At 35.7% G+C, this 23,319-nt stretch overlaps 1 long non-coding RNA gene across 1 annotated transcript in view; it reads left to right on the top strand.

Moving 5' to 3' along the window:
* The window catches only part of LOC117980328 (uncharacterized), a 259,995-nt gene that overhangs the window by 145,237 nt on the left and 91,439 nt on the right, over positions 1-23,319 (top strand). The window contains exon 4 of the long non-coding RNA XR_008625401.1: positions 16,527-16,715. This is a non-coding gene — a long non-coding RNA (uncharacterized LOC117980328). The remainder of the gene's footprint in view (positions 1-16,526; positions 16,716-23,319) is intronic.

The following is a 23,319-nucleotide window of genomic DNA, read 5'->3' on the forward strand; positions in this document are numbered from 1 at the left end:
TGGATGCCTGTAGTCCCAGCTACTGAGGAGGCTGAGGCAGGAGAATCGCTTGAACCCAGGAGGCAGAGGTTGAAGTGAGCCTAGATGGCGCCACTGTGCTCCAGCCAGGGCAACAGAGCGAGACTGTCTCAAAAACAAAAAAAGAAAGAAAGAGAGAGAGAGAGAGAAAGAAAGAAAGAAAGAAAGAAAGAAAGAAAGAAAGAAAGAAAGAAAGAAAGAAAGAAAGAGAAAGAGAGAAAGAAAGAAAGACAAATAAAAAAAAATGTTTGGTCCAAATTTAGGACTTTATACTATGATATGGTTTGGTGCTGTGTCCCCACTCCAATTTCATCTTGAATTGTAACCTCCATTATCCTCACATGTTGAGGGCTGAATGTAGAGGCAGATGATTGGATCATAGGGGTGGTTACCCACATTCTGTTCTCATGATAATGAGTGAGTTCTCATGAGATCTGATGGTTTTCTAAGGGGCTCTTCCCGCTTTGTTCATTCACGCTCTGTTACCTGCCACCATGTAGGATGTGCCTTTGCTTCTGTCTCACCTTCTGCCATGATTATAAGTTTCCTGAGGCCTCCTCAGCCATGCATAACAGTGAGTCAATTAAACTTCTTTTCTTTATAAATTACCTGGTCTTGGGTATGTCTTTATAGCAATGTGAAAACAGACTAATACATACTGTAAAGGAAAATTTAAAATCTCAGTGATCTCCAAAGTTCTTATGGAAAAGGGAAGGTTAAGCCTGAAAGTGAAGTCATTGCAACACCCTCTTCCAAAAGCACATCTGTTGCTATCATTAGGCATCAGCCAGATCTCCATGGAAAGGTAAAAGGTCTCTGGTATCTGCCAAGCACTGCCTCCACAGATTATTTCTAAGCAAAGTATTTGCTGGCCTCCCATTAAAAAGGGCATACTAATTATAAATTTAGGTCTACCATCTAAGTCTAGCTCCTAAAAGTAATGTCTATTCGATTATCTTACCAGGTGTAAAACAAAGACAAGACTCATTCCTCTATCCACTCAGAGATATCTGTATTATTGACTCTTCCTTTACTCTCTTCTCTGCAGACATTCACTTAACTTATGTAAAATGTACATTTACTGGGTATTAACTAAAGTCTCACAGGAATGTAACTATTCACCTTATCACCTACCTGCCCCTTCTGCTACATACCTTTGGTCCCTGTAGGAAATTTATAAATACTAAACCTTTCCCAGATGTACCGTAAAGCTGACTTAATAAAACTCAGTGATTGAGATGTATGCCTCAGTTACTCATTTTAGTTGTCAATACTAACTTTTCTAAGTGCTATCCATAAAGGCAAATCAATTTTTAACATATGTTTTTCGTATGATTTATTTAATTAAATTAATACTTCAGCTATGATAGCATCTGCACTGTGTCTAATTTTTAAGTCTCTCAAGTCAAAAGTCAATAATCTCTTCTGAAATATATATTATAGCATTTACTTTGGTTTACTACTTTGTAATTTTTTTTTTCTTTTCCAGAACCGGTAACTACAAACTAGAAACAATTTATTTTATTCAATCAGTGCTTTCCTCCCTTAATATAAATATGTTTACATCTTGACAATTCTGTATGTTTGTATGTGAGGGTATATGGTATAATTTATTAAATATTTGTTTCTTAATGTCAATGAAAAAGAATTTTCATTGACATTAAATATAATGTCATTAAATTATATATATTTAATATAATGACATTAAATATAATTTAAATATAAATGATATATTTAAAGAGGTTTATTTTGAGCCAAATGTGAGTGATCAAGGTCCGAGGCAGTCTCAAGTGCTCTTGATTTTGTACATTGTAGAAGTTACAGGCAGACACAGACAGACATTAGTCAATACATGTAAAATATATGTTGGCTCAGGCCAGAAATGTGCGATAACTCAAAACAGGAGCTTCCAGGTCATAGGGGTATTTAAAGATTTTCTGATTGGCAAATGGTTAAAAGAGTTAAATTATTATCGGGGCTGGGTGCAGTGGCTCACGCCTGTAATCCCGGCACTTTGGGAGGCCGAGGAGGGTGGATCACGAGGCCAGGAGATCAAGACCATCCTGGCTAACACAGTGAAACCCCATCTCTACTAAAAATACAAAAAAAAAAAATTAGCCGGGCGTGGTGGTGGGCGCCTGTAGTCCCAGCTACTCAGGACACTGAGGCAGGAGAATGGTGTGAACCTGGGAGGCGGAGCTTGCTGTGAGCTGAGATCGTGCCACTGCACTTCAGCCTGGGCAACAGAGCGAGACTCTATCTCAAAAAAAAAAAAAAAGTTAAATTATTATCTAAAGACCTGAAATCAACAGAAAGAAGTTAAGTCTGGGTTAAGATAAAGGGTATGGAAACCAATATTCTCATTATGTAGATAAAGTCTCATAGGTGGCCAGCCTTAGAGACAATAGATGGCAAATATTTCCAATTCAGATCTTTAAAAGGTGCTAGACTGTCAGCTAAACTATTCAGGATCAGAAAAAGACCCGGAAAGGGAAGGGGATTCTCTCCAAAATATAAATTTCCCCTACAAAAGATGGCTTTGCAGGATCATTTCAAAATAGGTCAAATAAATATATTTTGGGGTAAAATACTTTAATTTCTTTGAGGGCCTGCTATCTGTCATGTGATGCTACACTAGAGTCAGGCTGGAATTTGATATATTATTGTTTCAAAGCATATGTTTTGTTAGTCTTAAGACTAGTGTGTTAACGTTCGTGCTGGTCAGTTGTGCCTGAATTTCAGAAAGAAGGGTATAATGAGGAGTGTCTGACCCTCTCCCTTCCCATTATGGGCTTAACTAGCTTTTCAGGTTTACTTGAGAATCCCCTTGGTTGTCCATTTAGTCAACTGGGGGGGCTTAGAATTTTATTTTTGGTTGACATTCATTTAAATGTTTTATACACTAGCATGCATTAAATTAAAGTTCTGTAAACACTGTTTTGGTATTGGAAATTTATTTTTTTGCTCTCTACATAGTTTATTCAGATAAACTTTATCTAATTTTGTAACACTATAATAAAATATTTTATGTTAAAGTTTTATTTTTCCTTTGTTCAAAGTTGCAAGGCAGTCACATCATTCCCATTAAAAATATATTAAAATTATATTACTAATTCCTATTTGAAAATATATTGCAATGAATTTTATTTCCATAAAATACAAAAATTTTAGTATAAAAATAGACATTGCAAAATGGACAAAAATAGATATATTTATAATTTTGGAATGAACTTGTTTATGTAAATTTGCATTTCTATGTTTAGGAAAAATCTCCTTTATTATTTTATTTATATTAATAAATAACATAAAATAATAACAGAAATTTGTGACCTGAGGAAAATAGTTTGGTACCTAAACCCAGTAGGCAATAAATACTTATGAGGTGTTTTTAGTACAGAATAATAAATTATTTGAGTGAAATACTATTAACTCAAGTTTACACATAGCAATTAAATATCACGAAGCTCCTTCTAGTGTTTCCCCTGTGTTGAAAAGCAATTGCTATTTCTTTACTTAGTCTCAGTTTAGTTCTGATTTTTAATTAACATGAAGCCAAGAATCTTCCTTTAAAACACTCTATTCCCAGGAGTGTGCTCTTCTAATTTCTAATGAAAAGTAAACACTGGATCTACGAAGCCTGCTGCTAGGTTTAATTGGAACTTATTTAATTTTACTTTTCACAAACTCTTGAATCAAATATGTGATTTTTACTGCTACCATAGATGGTTTTCTGTCTTATTTTTATGCACATATAAACTGAATATTATATTTCTTATAGCAATTCTTTCTGATTTTTTTTCAAATTAATTCAAAATGTAAGTGAGGAAGGAAGACTAAAAAGAGGTTACAAATTAAAGAGATAAATCCACCAACAGATTAACTATATAATTTTGCATTCATGCTTAAAAAAGAGAAAACATGTTAATCATATTCTCTGATGTGTAGAGTTAAAAAGCAAAACAAACAAAAAACACGGGAAAAGAAGAGGTCTGCAAGTTTTTCATTTATGAGGTGAGGTAATATTAAAGGGTTTCAAAGTTGAATTATTTTGAGAAAACAAGAGGTCTCTTGACTAACAAAATGGGAGATAAATTTTTATTTAAAGGAAATTATTCGCAAAAATCACAGACATAAACTTTTTATTAAGTACATTAACATACATAAAATTAATGTGGCTGTTCATTACCTGTAAGAATATGAGTGGGACGTCTGACTTCAAAATTATTTAGACATCATATTGCCAGAGTTCTTAAGTATCTCAGTAAAGAATTTAAAGTTCTTTTGAATGAAATAAAGTCCCATTGATATGCCCTAATGAGAAACGACACAATGAGATTTTTGTTTTAATAACTTATTCTGGAAACACATCATAAGTAAACTAGAAAAGTAAATAGAGTCAAAGTTAAAGAGATTGCATATGAGTAAACAAGGGAAAATTAGTTAGCTAGTGAAGGAGCGTATTAGGGTTCTCCAGAGGAGAATATGTATATATGAAAGGAAGTTTATTAGGGAGAATTGGCTCACGCGATCACTAGGCAAAGTCCCCAAATAGGTCGTCTGCAGGCAGGGAAAGAAAGAAGCCAGTAGTGGCTCAGTCTGAGTCCAAAAGCCTCCAAAGCAGGGAAGCCAACAGTGCAGCCTTCAGTCTATAGCCAAAGACCCGAGATCCCCTGACAAACCACTCGTGTAAGTCCAAGAGTCCAAAGGCAGAAAAACCTGGAGTCTGATGTCCAAGGACATGAGGAGCGGAAGGAGGCACCCAGCATGGGAGAAAGATGAAAACCGGAAGACTCAGAAAGCGAGGTTATCCCACCGTCCTCCATGCCTGTTTTATTCTAGCCACTCTGGCATCCGATTGGATGGTGCCTGCCCAGATTGAGGGTGAACCTTCCTCCCCTAGTCCACTTACTCAAATATCAATCTTCTCTGGCAACACCCTCATAAACAAACCCAGAAACAATACCAGCCATCTAGGCATCCTTCAAACCAATCAAGTTGACACCTAACATTAACCATCACAAGTGGCTAAGAAATTACTACCATATTAATTGATTATGGAGAAATGTAGAGAAATTCAAACATAAATTATGCATATGTCATTACAATAGAATAGAAACATCATTACCATAATGGCAAGTCATCGAAGAGTAGATTTTCTGTTTCAGTGCGTAAAGTGGAAGATGGATAATAACAATTATACACTGTCGAAATAAGACTATCTATGGTATACTTACATGAAAAATTCAATTAGGCAAAAAAAGTGTGGATCACAGTGTTAAAAATTTGTAAGATTATGGAAGAATGTATTTCATGAGAAGAGGGGCTCAAGAATAAACCTTTGAAAATACAAATTTTAATTATCAAAGTAAAAAGACAAATGTGGAGGGAAATTAGGAATAGCAAATGGAAAGATGGGAGTCAAGGAAGTAGAGAACATAGAGAAGGAAAGAATAGTCAACAATGTCCTACGTCATCAGGAGGTACAATGAGAAAACACAGAGCTGTTCATTGCATATTTAAATTAAGAGTTCTTTGAGGACTTAGTAAAAGCAGTTTTGTTAGAACTGGGAAAATAAAATGCATTGTATTGCATGTTAAACACTTACTTGGGTAACTTGTTTGTAACACAAAATATGAACATAGTAATATAGGCTATAATTTGACAAGGACTTAAGGAGGCTTTTTGGTATTCTCTTTTTTCTCTTTTTTTTAAAGACTCTTTTTTAAAGTCATTTGTCTAGAGTCAAATTACAAGAAAGGTACAAAGATACCCTATATACTCCCTACCCCTACACATGAATAGCCTCTCCTGTTATCATCTCCCAGTGTGTCCAAAGTTGGTTCCTTCCAGTGGGTTCTTGGTCTTGCTGACTTCAAGAATGAAGCCGCAGACCTTCCCAGTGAGTGTTACAGCTCATAAAGGTGGCACAGACCCAAAGAGTGAACAGCAGCAAGATTTATTGTGAAGAGCCAAAGAACAAAGCTTCCACAGGGTGGAAGGAGACCTGAACATGTTGCTGCTGCTGGCTGGGGTGGCCAGCTTTTATTCCCTTATTTGTCCCTGCCTATGTCCTGCTGATTGGTCCATTTTACAGAGTGTTGATTGGTTCATTTTACAGAGTGCTGATTGGTGCATTTACAATCCTCTAGCTAGACACAGATTGCTGATTGGTGCTTTTTTACACAGTGCTGATTGGTGCATTTACAATCCTTTAGCTAGACACAGAGTGCTGACTGGTGCGTTTACAATCCTCTAGCTACAAAGCGCTGATTTGTGCCTTTTACAATCCTCTTGTAAGACAGAAAAGTTCTCCAGGTCCCCACCTGACCCAGAAGTCCAGCTGGCTTCACCTCTCACCAACAGAGTTACAAATGATCATTTGTTACAAATGATGAACCTATATGGACACATCATTATCACCCAAAGTCCATAGTTTACATTGGGTTTACCTTTAGTGTTGTGTATTCTATGGGTTTGAACAAATGTGTAATGAAATGTATGTACCGTTATAGTATAATACAGAGTAGTTTCATTGCCCTAAAAATCCTCTCTGCTTTGCTTATTTATCTTCTCCCCATCCCCTGGAAAACATTGATCTTTTTGCTGTCTCCATAGTTTTCTCTTTTCCAGAATGCATAGTTGTAATCATACAGTATGCAGCTTTTAGACAGGCTTCTTCACTCAGTAAGTTTCCTCTGTGTCTTTTCACGGCTTGATAACTCATGTTTTAAAGTTTTAATAATATTTTATTGTCTGGATGTACCACAGTGTATTTATCCATTCCCCTACTGAAGGACATCTTAGTTGCTTTTAAGTTTTGGCAATTATGAATAAAGCTGCTATAAACATCCACATGAAGATCTGAACTCGTTGGCTAAATACCAAGGAGAGCAGTTGCTGAATTGCATGGAAAGAAAATGTTTAGTTGTGTAAGAAATTGCTAAACTGCCTTCCAGTGTAGTTGTATTATTTTGCACTCCTCTCAGGATTGAATGAGAGTTTCTGTTGCTCCATATCCTCACCAACATTTGGTATTGTAAGTGTCCTGGATGTTGGCCATTCTCAGGTTTATAGGTATCTGATTAATTTAATTGAATTTCCTTAATGATATATGATGTGGAGCATCTTTTAATATGCTATGTGCCATTTATATATCTTTTTTGGTGAGGTGTCTCTAGATGTCTTTGGGCTATTTTTAAATCTGAATAAAATGGTATTTAAGGAATCATTTGATTTTGAAATCATTCAATTTACTGATTATTTGTAGTCTTATTACTGAGTTTTAAGATTTTTTTACAGAGTGCTGATTGGTGCATTTACAATCCTTTAGCTAGACACAGAGTGCTGACTGGTGCGTTTACAATCCTCTATCTACAGAGCGCTGATTTGTGCATTTTACAATCCTCTTGTAAGACGGAAAAGTCTTGCAAGACTTTTTGCAAAGAGTTCTTTGCCTACTTTGGATAACAGTTCTTTATCAGCTATGTCTTTATTTATTTATTTATTTTTGAGCTCAGAATAGCTACATTTTTTGACAATTAAGAATTGTATATACTTAAATTATACAACTCAATTATTATCTGTATACATAGTGAAATATTCACCACAATCATGCAAATTAACATCTCCACCACTGGTTTTCCAAGCCTATTTTCTAACTTTGGGACTTGTCTTCTCATTCTCTTGGCAGCTTCTTTCACAGAGTAGGAATTTTTAGTTTTAATGAAGTCCAGCTTATTAATTTAGATCATGCCCCTGTTGCTATATCTAAAAAGTCTTCACCAAACCCAGAGTCATCCAGATTTCCACCTATGTTATTTTCTAAGAGTGTTATAGTTTTATTTAAGTCTGTGATACAATTTAAGTTTTGTAAAGCATATAAGATGTGTGTCTAAGTTTATGTATTTTTTGCATGTGAAGGTTCAGCTGTTTCATCACCATTTGTTGAAAGAAACATCTTTTCTCCTGTGTATTGTGCTTGCTCCTTTCCAAAGATCAGTTGACTATAATTATGTGGGTCTATTTCTGAACTCTCTATTCTGTTCTACTGATCTATTTATTTATTATTTCACTGATATCACACCATCAAGATAACTGTAGCTTTATAGTAAATCTTGAAGTCATGTATTATTAGCTCTTCAACTTCGTGCTTCTTCTTCAATATTGTATTGACAATTCTGGATCTTTTTCCTCTCTAATAAGTTTTTGCCAATATCTACAAAATAACTTTCTGGAATTTTAATTGGGTTGTATAGAATCTATAGATCAATTTGTGAAGAAGCAACATCTTGTCAATATTGACTCTTCCTATTTATGAGGATGAAATATCTCTGCATTTTTAAGTCTTATTTGATTTTTTCATCAGAACTTTTTAGTTTTTCTAGTATAGATTTTGTATGCATTTTGCTTAATTTATGCCTAATTATTTCATTTTGGGTGATGCTAAAGTAAATGTATTGTGTTCCTAATTCATTATTCCACTTGTTTAGTGATGCTATAAAGAAAAGTAAAATAAACTTGTATATTAACCTGTATCCTACAACCTAGCTATAGTCTCTTATTAGTTCCTGAAGCTATTTTTGTCAGTTCTTTCAGATTTTCTACTTAGACAATTATGTCATCCGTGAACACAGAAAATTTATTTATTTCCTCCCAACCAGGATATCTTTGTTTCTTTTACATCACTTATTGCATTAGCTAGGACTTCTGTTATGATGTTGAAAAGAAGTGATGAGATGTGGCATCTTTGCCTTGCTTCTAATATTAATGACAAAGCTTCTCGTTTCTTACAATTAAATGGGATATTAGCTATAAGATTTTTATTAACATTATCTATTAGGTTGAGGAAGAACTCTCTATTCCTTTCTTAGTGAGATTTTTTAAAACAAATCATAAATGAGTGTTAAAATTTATCAGATGCTTTTTCTGTATGTATTGATATGTTCAGTTAATTTTTATTTTACACCTTGCCATGGGATGAATTGCATTAGTAGTATTTTGAATGTTGAATCAACTTTACACACCTGACATGAATCTCATTTTGTTATAGTGCAGAATTATTTTATACATTGTTATATTCAACTTGATAAAAATTTTGTTGAGGAGTGTCGTATCTACGTTCATGAGAGAGCATGCAGTTTTCTTTTCTTGTAATGTTTTCATCTGATTTTGACATTTAGGTGATGCTGGCCTCATAGAATAAGTTAGGAAGCATTCCCTCAGTTTCTACCTTCTGAAGGAGATTGTAGAGCATTGGTATAATTTCTTTGTGAAGTATTTGAGGGAATTAACCAGTGAACCTATCAAAGACTGGTGTTTTTTCTGTTTTGAAACTTTATTAAATGTGTCTTTCAGTAAATTTGTCTATTTCATCTAGGTTATTAAATGTATGGGCATAGAGTTGGTTATAGTATTATAGTATTATTCTTTTAAAGGCCATTGGATTTATAGTGATCGTCCCTCTTTAATTTTTATATTAGCAATTTGTGTCATCTCTTTTTTCCTTGTTAGCCTGGATAAAGGCTTATGATGTCTTTTAGCCTTTACAAAGCAGCAGGTACGGTTTCATTAATTTTTTTATTGTTTTCAATTTAATTGATATCTGCTCTAATTTTTGTTATTTTTTTGCCTCTGCTTACTCACATATAATTTGCTCTTCCTTTTCAAGTTTCATAAGGTTAAAATTTAGATGATTGACTTTTTAAATCTTTCCTGTTTTATACTATATGCACTCAATTATATAAAATTTCCTCTTAACTCTGCTTTCACTGTATCCCCAAATTCTAATGAAATAAGCAAATTTCATTTAGTTCAAAATATATTTTATTTATCTTAAAATTTATCCCTTGTACATGTGTTATTGAGAAGTGTGTTGTTTAATCTCCACATATTTAGGAATTTTCAAGTTATCTTTGTGTTACTGATGTCTTGCTTAATCCCATTGTATTATAGAAGCAGACATTGTATTGTTTTCATTTGTTCAAAAATTTTTAAGTTGTATTTTGTGGTTGATTTTGATAAATGTCCCATATGAGCTTAAGAAAATGTGTATTCCATTGTTGTTCGATGAAATACTTTATAGGTATAAAGTATAGCCATTAGTCTGGTCTTTTGTGTGGGTGGGTATATATGTATTTTTTCTTTCTTTTTTTTTTTTTTGGTAAGCAAATCTTGACCATATTCATATAGTTAGAGGTTAATGACACGATATATGTATAATGTTCAGCTAAGGCAGGGGGGCTTCATAGATCTTTCTGTAGAATCAACTCAGATCCATGAAAGTCAAATGTGTAACAGAAATTTGGAGAAATTTATGCTTTCAGAATGTTTTCAGTTTCTGTTTTGTACCTGGTGCCATACTCATAAAAACTCAGAATACAAATAATGACTTAGCCACTTGCCTGCAGTCAGTAGAATTTGGCAAATATTAAGCAAATTAAATTGGTTAAAAGAAAATATGCATTCATGCTGTGGAAAAGAATTTGCTTATTAAGTGTACACGTGATAGGCTCAATTTTCTCTGTGAGTTGGGAAAATAGAGTAATGTGCTAAAAGGAAAATAATCAATTTTAGGAAGAGTCAGAATGAGTAAAGTAATTTGAGAGCAATGTAGGAGACACAGTTGATGTATAAAACTGCACTTCTGTATTCTAGAGGAACAAATTCACTCAGGTCCCCACTTTTTCCCAGAAGAATTTGGAGATTAGAGAAACGAAAAAAGAATTTGGTTAGACTACTACTCTTTTCTTGGAAAAGGCACAAACAGAAGAGGACTTGATGCTGCTGCCCAGCATGACCCAGGTTACCCACATTGGGTTGAAAATGAAATTATGAAGGTGATGAGCAAAACAGTGACTTGCCATTCTTGAGTCAGTCAAAATACAAATTAATAGCACTCCACTAAGTGTGGAAAGAAAGAGGAAGAGGGATATACTTGTTAGATAACATATTAAAAAATTTATTATGTAGAAGATGAAGAGGGTATATATTAAAACTGTAAGTATAGTGCATTCTTCAGTTGGTTGATTCATTCTAGCAAATTATCAAACATGTTGGGGTAGTGAGAACCACTGAATTTGCTGTTAATTTGTCAGATATGAGGATTTTGGGGGAATCCGTTTAAATCATAGCATCAATTAATTGAATACCGTTTATTAAATACAATTTATATGAAATTATGTAAATAAATATATATATATAATTATATAAATTCAAGCTTAATAAATAGCATTGCTCGTATGGCAAAGATTTAGATGAATCTTTTTGGAAGCTTTCTCTTCTATTCCCTTGAACTCCTGATATATTCTTGCACCAATATCACACTGCCTTTAATGCAGTAACCTAAAAATGTCTGGACGCCTATTAGGATATATTCTACTTTGATCTTTGAAACTTTCTTGCACATTCTTGCACTTTTGCTATTAAAGTTTAGATTCAAGGTATCATGTTCCCTGAAAAAAAATATTTTGAGATTTTCTTTTAAATTACATGTATTTTGTAAAAATAAATTAGAGCTTTATAATATTGCATCAAAATTGTTGAGCTATGTCTCCATTTTTATATGTTAATAATATCTTTCAGTAAGGATTAATACTATGTTCCATAAAATCTTGCACATTTTAATATCAATTGACATATATCTTACATCTTATTTTAATTATAAATGGTACTACTAAATACATATATAATATTTCTGTTGGTGGTACATAAAGTTAATATTTGCTTTTGCTCCTTTATAACCTGTCCTTCCATATGATGCTTGAAGGAACAATAAATATTTAATTACTACCTGGAAGGCATATCTTACTGCAGACCTCAATGGTAAGCTCTGCAAAAATTTTATCCAAGACCTTGTCATTTTCTTGAAAGTTCAAGACTCTCCAATTTTAAGCTGCTTGCTAAACACAAAATGAAAACTATATCCAAAATGTTATTACATAACTTTTTGTATAAGAGAACAATAAAGAAGTAAGCAACAATATCAATTTGCCCTAAGGACATAGGATTTTCTATCTAGTTGCTTGAAAAGTGTAAAATAGAAAAGAAAGACCAAATAAAGCCTTTGGTCTTTTAACACAGAAAACTCCAGCCTTAATAAGTAAGATCCAATAAAGGAAAGGGAACTGGTCACATAGGTGGGCATTGAAAATAAGAATGGAGATATTTTGGGTGCTGCTGTACACTGAACCATAAAATACCACTCAACCTCCTTTGTCCAAAGAAGCAGCCTCTTCTTTGTGTCTTATTAGGTTGTCTTCAAAATATGGTGATGACATATCTTGAGGAAATATTTTTGTGAAAGTTTATGGTTCTATTTATGCTCCACAATGCCACTTCTTCTCTCCTGACCCGTACACAGACTCATAAGTCAGCATACCACACCAGTGAAGTATAAAATCATATCTTGTAAATAAAGCTTAAGTATCATAATTTGCAAGGTTGTAAGGCTTTGACCAATTAATATCAGCTGAAACCCAGGGAATTTGAATAGGAATAGATTCTCAGGATCCTCGTAAGACAGGAAGCCACCCCCTAATTTTACATTAGGTCAACAATATTAATTTTCATATATTTATCAATTTTAATTAAATCAATTAAGTATAATTGATAAATGTATAACATTTGATACATTTAATAATTAGCTCAAATAGATAAATTTAATTATAACTGTCCTTTATGTTGACTTACACTAATAGAAGATGAATTTCTAGAACAGCCTTGATACAATGTAAATATAATACATAAATTAGAGTAGATCGATCCTGTGTTAAGTCAAAGATAAAACTATTCGCCCTTAGTGGGCCCAGAGGATTCTCCCAAAAGAAAATGGAGAACATAAGATGTTCATGGATCAAATATCTCAATACTGTTTTGTAGTTTTTGTGTCAATTCTGCCCAATCAATCTACACATTTATTTTGGACTAATGTAAATGTTGATTGAAAAATTTACATCAAATGCAAAAGGGTCAAAAATAAAAACGGTAATCTCAGGGGATACACAGTTATGGCATATTTATCACATTAAATTTCAAGCATTTTATAAAGTTATAGTAATAAAAACAGTCTGAAATTGGTGCAATGATGGACAATAAACCAATGGAACAGAATAGACAATACAGAAAAAGAATCTCACACATATGGTCATTTTTATAACAGATTTGCAAATAAGTGCAGTTAGGGAGAAGCTGGCTTTTGAAAATAATTAGTGAGCATTCATATACAAAAAATATATATATTCTTACCTCACGCTATAAACCAAAATGGACGAATGATACATATAAGTCTGGACCCGGCACGGTGGCTCACGCCTGTAATCCCAGCACTTTGGGAGGCTGAGGTGGGTGGATCACCTGAGGTCAAGAGTTCAAGACTAGTCCGGCCAAAATGGCGAAACCCGGTCTCTACTAAAAATACAAAAATTAGCCGGGCGTAGTAGTGCCTGCGTGTAATCCCAGCTACATGGGAGGCTGATGAGCGAGAATTGCTTGAACCCGGGAGGTGGAGATTGCACTGAGCAGAGATTGCATCACTGCACTCCAACCTAGCAACAAAGCAAGACTCTGTCAGAACAAACAAACAAAGAAAACCATGTCAGTCTGAATGCAAAATCTAAAACCATTAAATACCAAAAAAAAATCTTTTTTTCCCTTTTCTTTTATTTTTTTGAGACAGTCTTGCTCTGTTGCCCAGGCTGGAGTGCAGTGGTGCAATCTCTGCTCACTGCAAACTCCATCTCCTGGGTTCAAACGATTCTTGCTCCTCAGCTTCCCAAGTAGCTGGGATTACAGGCAGGTGCCACTATGCCTGGCTAATTTTTGTATTTTAGTAGAGACCAGGTTTCGCCATGTTGGCCAGGCTTGTCTTGAACTCCTGACCTAATGTGATCCGCCCGCCTCAGCCTCCCAAAGTGTTGGGATTACGGACGTGAGCCACAGGGCCCTTCTGAAAAAAAGATTTCTTAAACAGGACACTGAAATCACAGTATAAATTATTAATCCTCTAAGGCAAAAGTTTCCATTGAGTCATTAGGTAAGTTGCCACAGGCTACTTACTATCACTGAGAAAAGCAAAACTAATGAAGTGAGCCCCATGACAGCCATGGCTTTTGATCTGTGACAACTTTTTGACTAATGAACTGGGACCTGGAGATCAAGTAGACCAAAGCAGCCCAACAGAAATGACACCTTTTTATTCTATTTTGTTCTAATCATTGGTTTTATATTAAATAATTGTTTTACCTGTTGGAGAATTGTTTATTTGTTCTTTTATAACACTACTCACAATTATTAATCCCTCTGTGACACTGGATTTTACTTCTGGTCTATAAATTCCTTAAGATCAAGAACCATATTAGGGAGATGGGCATACCAAGGGCTCCTTTTGAAATACTATGACTACTGAATAGTGCCTGCAGCAACTGATTTCATGCCATGGGAATGATCATATAGTCTTTCCCTGCAACATTAGTTTGTTCCAACCCCATAATCCCTCCATATTACAAAATAACTTGTCTAGGTCATCTAAATGATCTCTTTTGATGAGAGAGGGAAAAGGAAATTAAAATACGTAGGGCATGTTTTAATCGTTTTCATTGAGAAACGTTAATGCATCTACTCTGGCTCAAAAAATGTTGCTTAAACAAAAAGTGTGAGACAATTCAAATTTTTTAATCAATCTTGGAATGACAACCAAAAATCCCTACAAAACCCTATTAAGAGTCTTTCTCTAAGTAGACAAACATTCATGGTTTCTCAATTGTTTTAAAAGACATATATACTAATACTTTAAAGAGATAAACCTAGTTTTTACACTTCTCAATGTTTAACATTTTTAAAATATATACAGTAAAATATTTAATTTATTTAAAGAATCAATTTTTATGAATCCCAAAGTGCTGAGATTGCAGGTGTAAGACATCTGTAATTGTTGCCTGATTCACAAAGAGTAGCACATATTCTGAGTTTATTTATTCATGCTATAAATACTTATTTGAAACCATATCACATCAGCTTTCATCATAATTTTATATTCCAAAAATGATCAAACAATCTTCAACTTCTGGGAGATGTTAAGTATTCTCAAAAATCTGATTTAATATATCCTGTATGTGTAGCTACAACTTAAATATTTTGAAGTTGTGTAAAGAGTACTAATAGGTAAAACCTACACCTGTAGGACACATTTTATCTGTTTTCCATACGGTTGAAATAGCTGGCATAAATATATATTCTGGTTTTGAAGAAATAATAAAACGAGCAATTCGTTCTAGAAAGAATCCCAACTTAGTATTGCTGAGCAAACACCACGAATTACCTAAGACTTGATTAATTTTTAAAAGTTCACCTTAAAAAATAAAGTTGGTTTGAGTACTTTCTCTGTGGCAATTCTGGTGATTTTCACCTGTCCTCATTATTTCACCGCAAAGTCCAAGTCAGAAAATTAAGGACTGCACCACTGAAAATACGCAAGTCAGATACTTTTGAATAAGAAGATGAATGGAAAACTGTCAAGACTCAAAGGGCCATCACAGAGAGGTTGCTGGTTTCTCTTTTAAGTTTTGTGGGCATTTTACATAATAAGTATACTAAGAATTTCTATGTAGTGCTCAAACATCAATTGGTTAATGATAAATTAGCTCATTTTTTTGTCCTTGAACTTAATTTAGTTTAATACAACTAAACTTAAACTTTTTTTTTTCATTCTCAACTAAATGCCAGGCTATTAGCTACAGACAGATGGAAAGGGAAATGGGAATTATCCATGTCCAAAATAACTCACTCTCAAGGAAGGTTTTTGAGAAAAAAATATGCCACTGTGTGAGGCACTATCTGTATTTGGTTTCATTTTCCAGACGTTATGGACAGAATGTGCATCCCCTTCAGATTGATATGCTGAAGCCCTAACACTCAGTATCCCAGAACGCAATTCTATTTGCACACATGGCCTTCAAAGGGGGAATTAATTAAAATGAGGCTGGTAGAGAAAACCATAAACAAATCTGACTTCTGTCTAAAAGAAAAATAAAAAAAGAAGAAGAAGGAATTTGGCCCAGATGCAGTGACTTACAGTGGTAAACCCAGTTCTTTGTGAGGCTGAGGTGGGAGGATTGCTGGTGGCCAGGAGTTGAAGACTGGGCAACACAGTGAGACTACAGCTCTACAAAAAATTTTAAAAATTAGCAGGTATGGTGGCCTGTGCCTGTAGTCGTAGCTACTCTGGAGGTTGAGGCAGGTGAATCATTCAAGCCCAGGAGTTTAAGGTTGCAGAGAGCTGTGATAATGCCACTCAACTACAGCCTGGGTGACACAGTGAGACCCTTTTTTTCTTTTTTTTTTTTTGAGACAGGGTCCCGCTCTGTCACCCAGGTTGCACTGCAGTGGCTCGATCTCAGCTCACTGCAAGCTCTTGCGCTCGGGTTCACACCATTCTCCTGCCTCAGCCTCCCGAGTAGCTGGGACTACAGGTGCCCTCCACCATGCCCGGCTAATTTTTTTGTATTTTTATTAGAGACGGGGTTTCACCGTGTTAGCCAGGATGGCCTCGATCTCCTGACCTCGTGATCCGCCCACCTCAGCCTTCCAAAGTGCTGGGATTACAGGCGTGAGCCACCGCGCCCGGCCATGAGACCCTTTCTTGAAGAGGAAGAAGAAGAAAGAAGACGAAGGAAGAAGAGGAAGAAGAAGGAGAAGGAGAAATGTATACACAAAACAAACACCTGTAGACATCACATGTAGACATATGATTTTACTCAATCATATGTCTACACTGAAGGAAAACCCATGTGAGAAGCAGGCCAAGGGTGCTTATTTGCAAGCTCAGTAGAATGCTTTAAAAGAAACAAACCTGCTGGCATCTTGATCTTGAACTTCTAGCCCTCAGAACTCAGAAAATAAATTTCTCTTGTTTAAGTCCCCCAGTCTGTGGTATCTTACTATGGCAGACCTACCAAATAGGATTCCAATTGCAACTTATTTATCTAATAAAGAAATTTACTTAACATACATTTGAGAACTTACTTTTCACTAGGGTCTCTACTGCATAAGACCATGAACAAAAAAGACATTGTCTCTGAATGATAAATGCTAACATCTAACCAGAGTGGGAAAAATATTGAATAAATACAGCCATTAGAAGGAGTGTGAAAACTTTTTGGTACAATGTATTTTGAGAACAGATTATCAGAAGCCTAAATCAATTTGATCATGGGAGTTTTCCCTTACAGAGTTATTTCAAGTTTATTCAATACCTAAAGGTTGCATATCAGCTAGCTAAGCAAAGTGGCAGAGAAGGAGCAACATGTTCTTGGTGGAAGAAAACTAAGAGACGAGAAACCACTGAATCTTTATTAAGGTGGGAGAAGCTGATGCAGCAGACTGAGCAGGAAACTAACTCATGGGCGACACACTCAGAGGAGAGCAGGGGTCAAAACACGAAGGGCCGTGCCAGCCAAGTCACTCCAAAAGACATTCAAAAGTCAGAAAAATGCTTTTCAGCAGAGCAGAGTCCATTTTAGTTTAGTTTTGTTTTGTTTGCCAGTTTTGTAGAGGTAGAATTTACATACCAAGAAATCTCTCTTTAAGGTATTCAGATTGATAAGTTTTCGTGATTTTATTCAATCATGAAACTATCACCAGAATAGAGATATTGAACATAAAAGATGCTCCAAGAAATTTCCTCCAGTCCCTTTGTGTTTGAATTTATCTCCTGTTCCTGCCCGATGCAACCACTGATTTTTTTTTTAATTGCTATAGGTTTTTTCCCCTAGAATTTAATGTACAGTAATCCCCTCTTATCTGCAGTTTCCCTTTCTGAGGATTCACTTATCATCAGCCAACTTTGGCCTTAAAATATTAAATGGGAAATGCTAGAAATAAATAATTTATGTATTTTAATTGTGCATTGTTCTGAGTAGCCTCATGAAATCTCTCGCCATCCTGCCCTGTTTCTCTCAGGACATGAATTATCCCTTTGTCCAGCATATGCGGTTTATAGATGCTACCAGCCAGTTAGTCACAAAGGAGACTTCTTGGTTATCAGATTGACCATTGCAGTATTTTAGTGTCTGCTTTGAAGGTTCTTTTCAACTATATTTAATAAAGGCCCTAAAGCCCAAGAGGAGTGATGCTGACAATTTGAACCAATATTCTAAAGAGATGCAGTAAAATGTGTCCTTTAAGTGAAACAGTGGAAGTTCTGCATTTAAGGAAAGGAGAAACATCTTGTGCTGAGGTTGCTAAGATCAAAACTACAATGAGATATTTTGGGTGAGAGAGATCACATTCCCCTAACCTCTATTACAATATAATGTTTCAACTGTTCTATTATATTGTTAGTTATTATGGTTAATCTCTTACTGTGCCACATGTATAAATTAAACTTTATCATAGGTATGTATTGTCAACTGAAGAATTGTTCACAAATTTGGAAAGAAGAGTTTTATTTCTCTTAAACATTGTACCCTGCAGGGTAGCCATTCTGACAGACTGGGAAGCATAGCCTCCAGGCAGAAGCTGGAAAAAAGACCCTATGAGGGAGGAGCAAAGGGGAAAGGAATTTATGCTGAGCAGGGTGGCTGAATATACATATTTAATAGGCTATAGGAGGAGTCATGAATATTTATGAAAGAGGAAACTGCAGGAGCAATGAAGCTTCATGCCTCTTCATAAGCCCCAGGTTCAAAAAATGATTTGAGGATGGAGTTTTTGGCCCTGTAACATTAAAAGGTGAAGCATTAAAAACCCTCACTGTAGCCGGACGCAGTGGCTCATGCCTGTAATTCTAGCACTTTGGGAGGCCCAGGTGGGTGGATCACGAGGTCAAGAGATCGAGACCATCCTGACCAACATGGTGAAACCCCGTCTCTACCAAAAATACAAAAATGGTCTGGGTGTGGTGGTGCATACCTGTAGTCCCAGCTACTAGAGAGGCTGAGGCAGGAGAAATGCTTGAACCCGGAAGGCAGAGATTGCAGTGAGCCGAGATTGCACCACTGCACTCCAGCCTGGCAACAGAGCGAGACTCCGTCTCAAAAAAGCAAAACAAAACAAAACCCTCACTGTGCATCCTCTGCAGACTGGCCAGAACCACTCGAAAGTCAGTGGTCTCTTATCAGAAAGGAATGCTTGTTGATTGTTGTGCAAAACTACAAAAGGGAGAGACTGTGTCAGGCAGGCAGTTGATATCAATAGTGGATATAGCCTTTCCAAAGGGCTAGTTGGTTTAACTCTTGGGAAAGAAAGCAAAGGAGGAGGTAGAGTTAGAGTGAGGCTCGTCTAACCTCTCCTCCTGTCATGGCAGGGAACTCAGTTTTCAAGGTTTCTTGAGGTGGTCCTCTTTGACAAGAGGGGATCTGTTCACTTGGGGGGCTTAGGATTTCATTTTTAGGTCTCAGTATGTATTTAAAAACCCACAGAGTATATAGAGTTTAGTACTATCTGTGGTTTCAGGCATCCACTGAGAGTCTAGGAATGTATCCCCCTCAGATAAGGAGATACTACTGTAAATATAATCATATAATTTAAGTATAGTTTATTCTGTTCAATTTCTTTCATATACCATAATGTTTTAGATTATTTAGTTGTTTTTTTGTTAGCCTTATATAGTATATGTATGCTACAATTTGTTCATTTACTAGTTGATAGTAGAAATGTTCTGTATTTTAGTATCAAGAATGATGCTGCTATGAACATTTATGTACAACTCTTTGGATGAATATATGCTATCTTTTCTCTTTGCAACAGTAGCTCAGAAAACTGTTTACTCACATTAACCCTGTACTACAAAAGTTACAGATGAAGAGCCAGATGAAAGAGATCCATGAGGCAAGGCATGGGAAAAAGGAAGAAGAGCTTCTATGCCCTCTCTGGGTAGCTGTGCCACTCTCAAGGAACCTCCAACTATTTAGCTATGTAGAAGCTCTCAACTCAGTCCTTCTGGGTTCCTATGGAGGTATTATTATATGAGTTTGATTAATTACATTAGGAACCATTGGTGATTAATTCAACCTTCAGCCCCTCTCCCCTCCAAGGAGGCAGGCAGTGGGACTGAAAGTTCCAAACCTCTAATCACAGGGATGGTACTCCCGACAACAAGCTCCTATCCCTAGGCCATGTAGGGACCCTCAGCTACCAGCCATCTCATTAGCATATAAAAGACATTAATCTCCACCAAAATGGTTTACTTCAGTCCTATCAGCTCTGTGAAAAACCTAAATGGCTCATAGACACTAACTGTTAACTATTGTGGCTATAATAATTTCAGGCATTTTACCCTCCACATTGTTGGACATGATGAAAGTTGTAGAAAGTTCCAAAGCCTGAAGCGATTACTATTCCCCTGTAGACTTAGTTAATTCTTTCTATATTATTGACCTTGAAAGTAAAGAAAAAGAAAATAATCTCTTTTACATAGACAGTGCTGTGATAAATCATAACAACCCTCTTATTCAGGGTATCTACATTCTCAAATGTATTGAATTAATATTCTGTAACTAGATTTAAATTTGATTACTGTCAAAATAAAATGGATTAATTATAGTGATGACATGATGTATTTTTTCTTAGAGAAATAAGCCAAAGAGGAGTTTAAAATGGGGCTGGGTGCAGTGGTGGCTCACGCGTGTAATCCCAGCACTTTGGGAGGCCAAGGTGGGCCGATCATTTGAGGCCAGAAGTTCAAGACCAGCCTGGCCAACATGGCGAAACCCTGTCTCTACTAAAATTATAAAAATTAGTTGGGTGTGGTGGCAAGTGCCTGTAATCCCAGATGGAAGCTGAGGCAGAATGCTTGAACCTGGGAGGTGGAAGCTGCAGTGAGCCAAGATGGCACCACTGCACTCCAGCCGGGGCAACAGAGCTAGACTCCATCTCAATAATCATAATCATAATCATATAATAGATAAATAAATAAAATGGGAAAGGCACATATTACTGGCTGAGCATGGTTAACTAATGTGGCTGAAAAAGAGGGCCCTGCCCAACAGTTAAATTTACCAACTGCCTGCTTCTATGTCAGATTCTGCTTTGTTCTCTTGATTAGATCAGATAGAAGTATACATGAAAAATTATAGAAATTGCTATTCAATACATTAGAATAATGTCTAAAAGAACTAATATTAGTGTGATATAGTAGCTAAAGATCAGTGATTATTTGCCCCTAGAACTCCAGAAAGCACAATTATGGGAAACAATTTTTGCATGTTGAATAAAATGCATCTTGAAACCTCTGAACTTGATCCTTTAACAATTGCCTTTGTGCCACATTACTTGAAGTTGCTTATAATTTACTTGAATTTCACCATTACAACAAGTACTCAGCACTTTTGATGACTCAACCAATGCTGGCCTCAATGCAGTAAGGTGGTCTTGTGACCATGGAAAGCAGATTTGATGTAAACTAGAAATGGAAAGGACTTTTCTGGCAACTCACTTTGGGTATAAGAGGGACACTAGAAGTAACTATTTCCAAGGAAACTGGACATACACAGTTGAAAGAGAAAGAAAATCTGATCAAATTAAAGGACAGTAATCAGGTGACCTGGAGGCTCACACTACAAGCACATACAGGCAGGGACATTCTAACTGTAACTGAGTACCCTATTTTAAAGTGTTTTCTTTTTTCCCCTTCCTCCTTTCATGCTTTGTGCTAAATGAGGCAGTAACCTTTACTTTCATTTCCACCAGATACTCCCTTACATTGCTACTTTATGTAATCATATGCTTGCTTAGAGTTCCAGAGCCCTAGTCTTGAGATAATACAGGTGCCTATGGAATTCCCCCCTGCCCCAAGAGATTATTTCAAGGCTATGATGAATTTACAACCTGCTCAGGTCCAAGATGGCATCAGCCCATTCATCAGATGGGGCAATAATTCAAGACAAGTAATTGGAATAAGTCACATAGACCTAAACTGCCTTGTCTCTCCTACATGCCCTTCATTTCAAACTCTTTTTTTTTTGTTCTTGAGACAAGGTCTTGCTCTGTTCCCCAGGCTGCAGTGCAGTGGCAAAATCATAGCTGATTACAGCCTCAAACTCCTGGTGTCCAGTGATTCTCCCGCTCTATCTCCCAAAGCACTAAGATTAGAGGCATGAGCCACCATGCCTGGCCCAAACTTGCCTTTTTAAACCCTTGCATTCTGCCCCAAAACTTGAAATTGTTTCTTTAGACAGTAGCCTGGAACACTTCCCCACTGCTAAATTTGGTAAATAAAGTCACTTTTATTCCACCATACTTCATCCTTGTTAGTTATTTTTGCAAATGTTGAGTGGCCAAATCTGAGTTGACTTACATAGCCAGTCTAAAATATCTCCAATATGTGTGGACAAATACTCACCTTATTTATCATGACCGCATGTCAAATTATCAAGTTAGGACATTGGGATTTGCACTACAGAATCTCAAAGATCCTGCTATACTATGGCTTTGAATGCTGCATCATTGCCTGTCTTAAATTATTTCTTAAAACTAAGTCAACTTAAAAAACCCTGTGTTATGAGTTTAATTGATCTGAACCCAAACCACTGTTGCAGGTTGAGCAGAGTAGACAGTGGAACTCCAAAGACAGAAATATATTCATCTTCAGTGGATCTAGTGGTACCATATGAAAGAAGATCACTTAGACCACAACTTATGTTTAAGACTTTTTTTTTAGTTTAAGCAGAAGCTTTACAGAAGAGTAATATGTAGACTGACATGTAAAGATCATAAAGATCCATGTGAATGGATTTTAATAAATTAAATTTTCCTGTGTAATCAGCATCCAAATCAATAAATGTAATATTTCCAGCAGATCAGCAGTTGCTTTTGTGCTTCCCAGTCATTACCACCCTTCAATACAACCCTTCTTCTGACAATGAACAAATTGTTTTGCCGTAACTCAAACTTCAAAACACTAAATAATGTAAAGCACAACCTTTTGTGGTGGTATTCTTTTTTTTAAGATTATTTTCCCCATATTCGGCTATGCTGTCATGTGGAGCAACAATTTTTTAAAGCTCATGGCTATATAATAGTCCATCATATGATGATACCATTATTTATATTTTTGAAGTATTGTTTTAATGTCTCATCTTAGATTTTCTCAGGAAAAACAATTATTGTGTTTTCATCTCAGTTTTCTAAAGTCCAGAGAATAGAGGTTTTATTCTTGAAGACATTTTCCGAAAGGTTGATGTTTTTGCAACTCTCCTGTGTTAGTTTATTTGCGCATTGCTATAAAGAAATACATGAGACTGCATAATTATAAAGAAAATTTGTTTAATTGGCACACAATTCTGCATAGTGTATGGAAAGCACAGCAG

Source organism: Pan paniscus, chromosome 4 (assembly GCF_029289425.2).
Source record: "Pan paniscus chromosome 4, NHGRI_mPanPan1-v2.0_pri, whole genome shotgun sequence".
In the NCBI taxonomy this organism is placed as follows: Eukaryota; Metazoa; Chordata; class Mammalia; order Primates; family Hominidae; genus Pan; species Pan paniscus.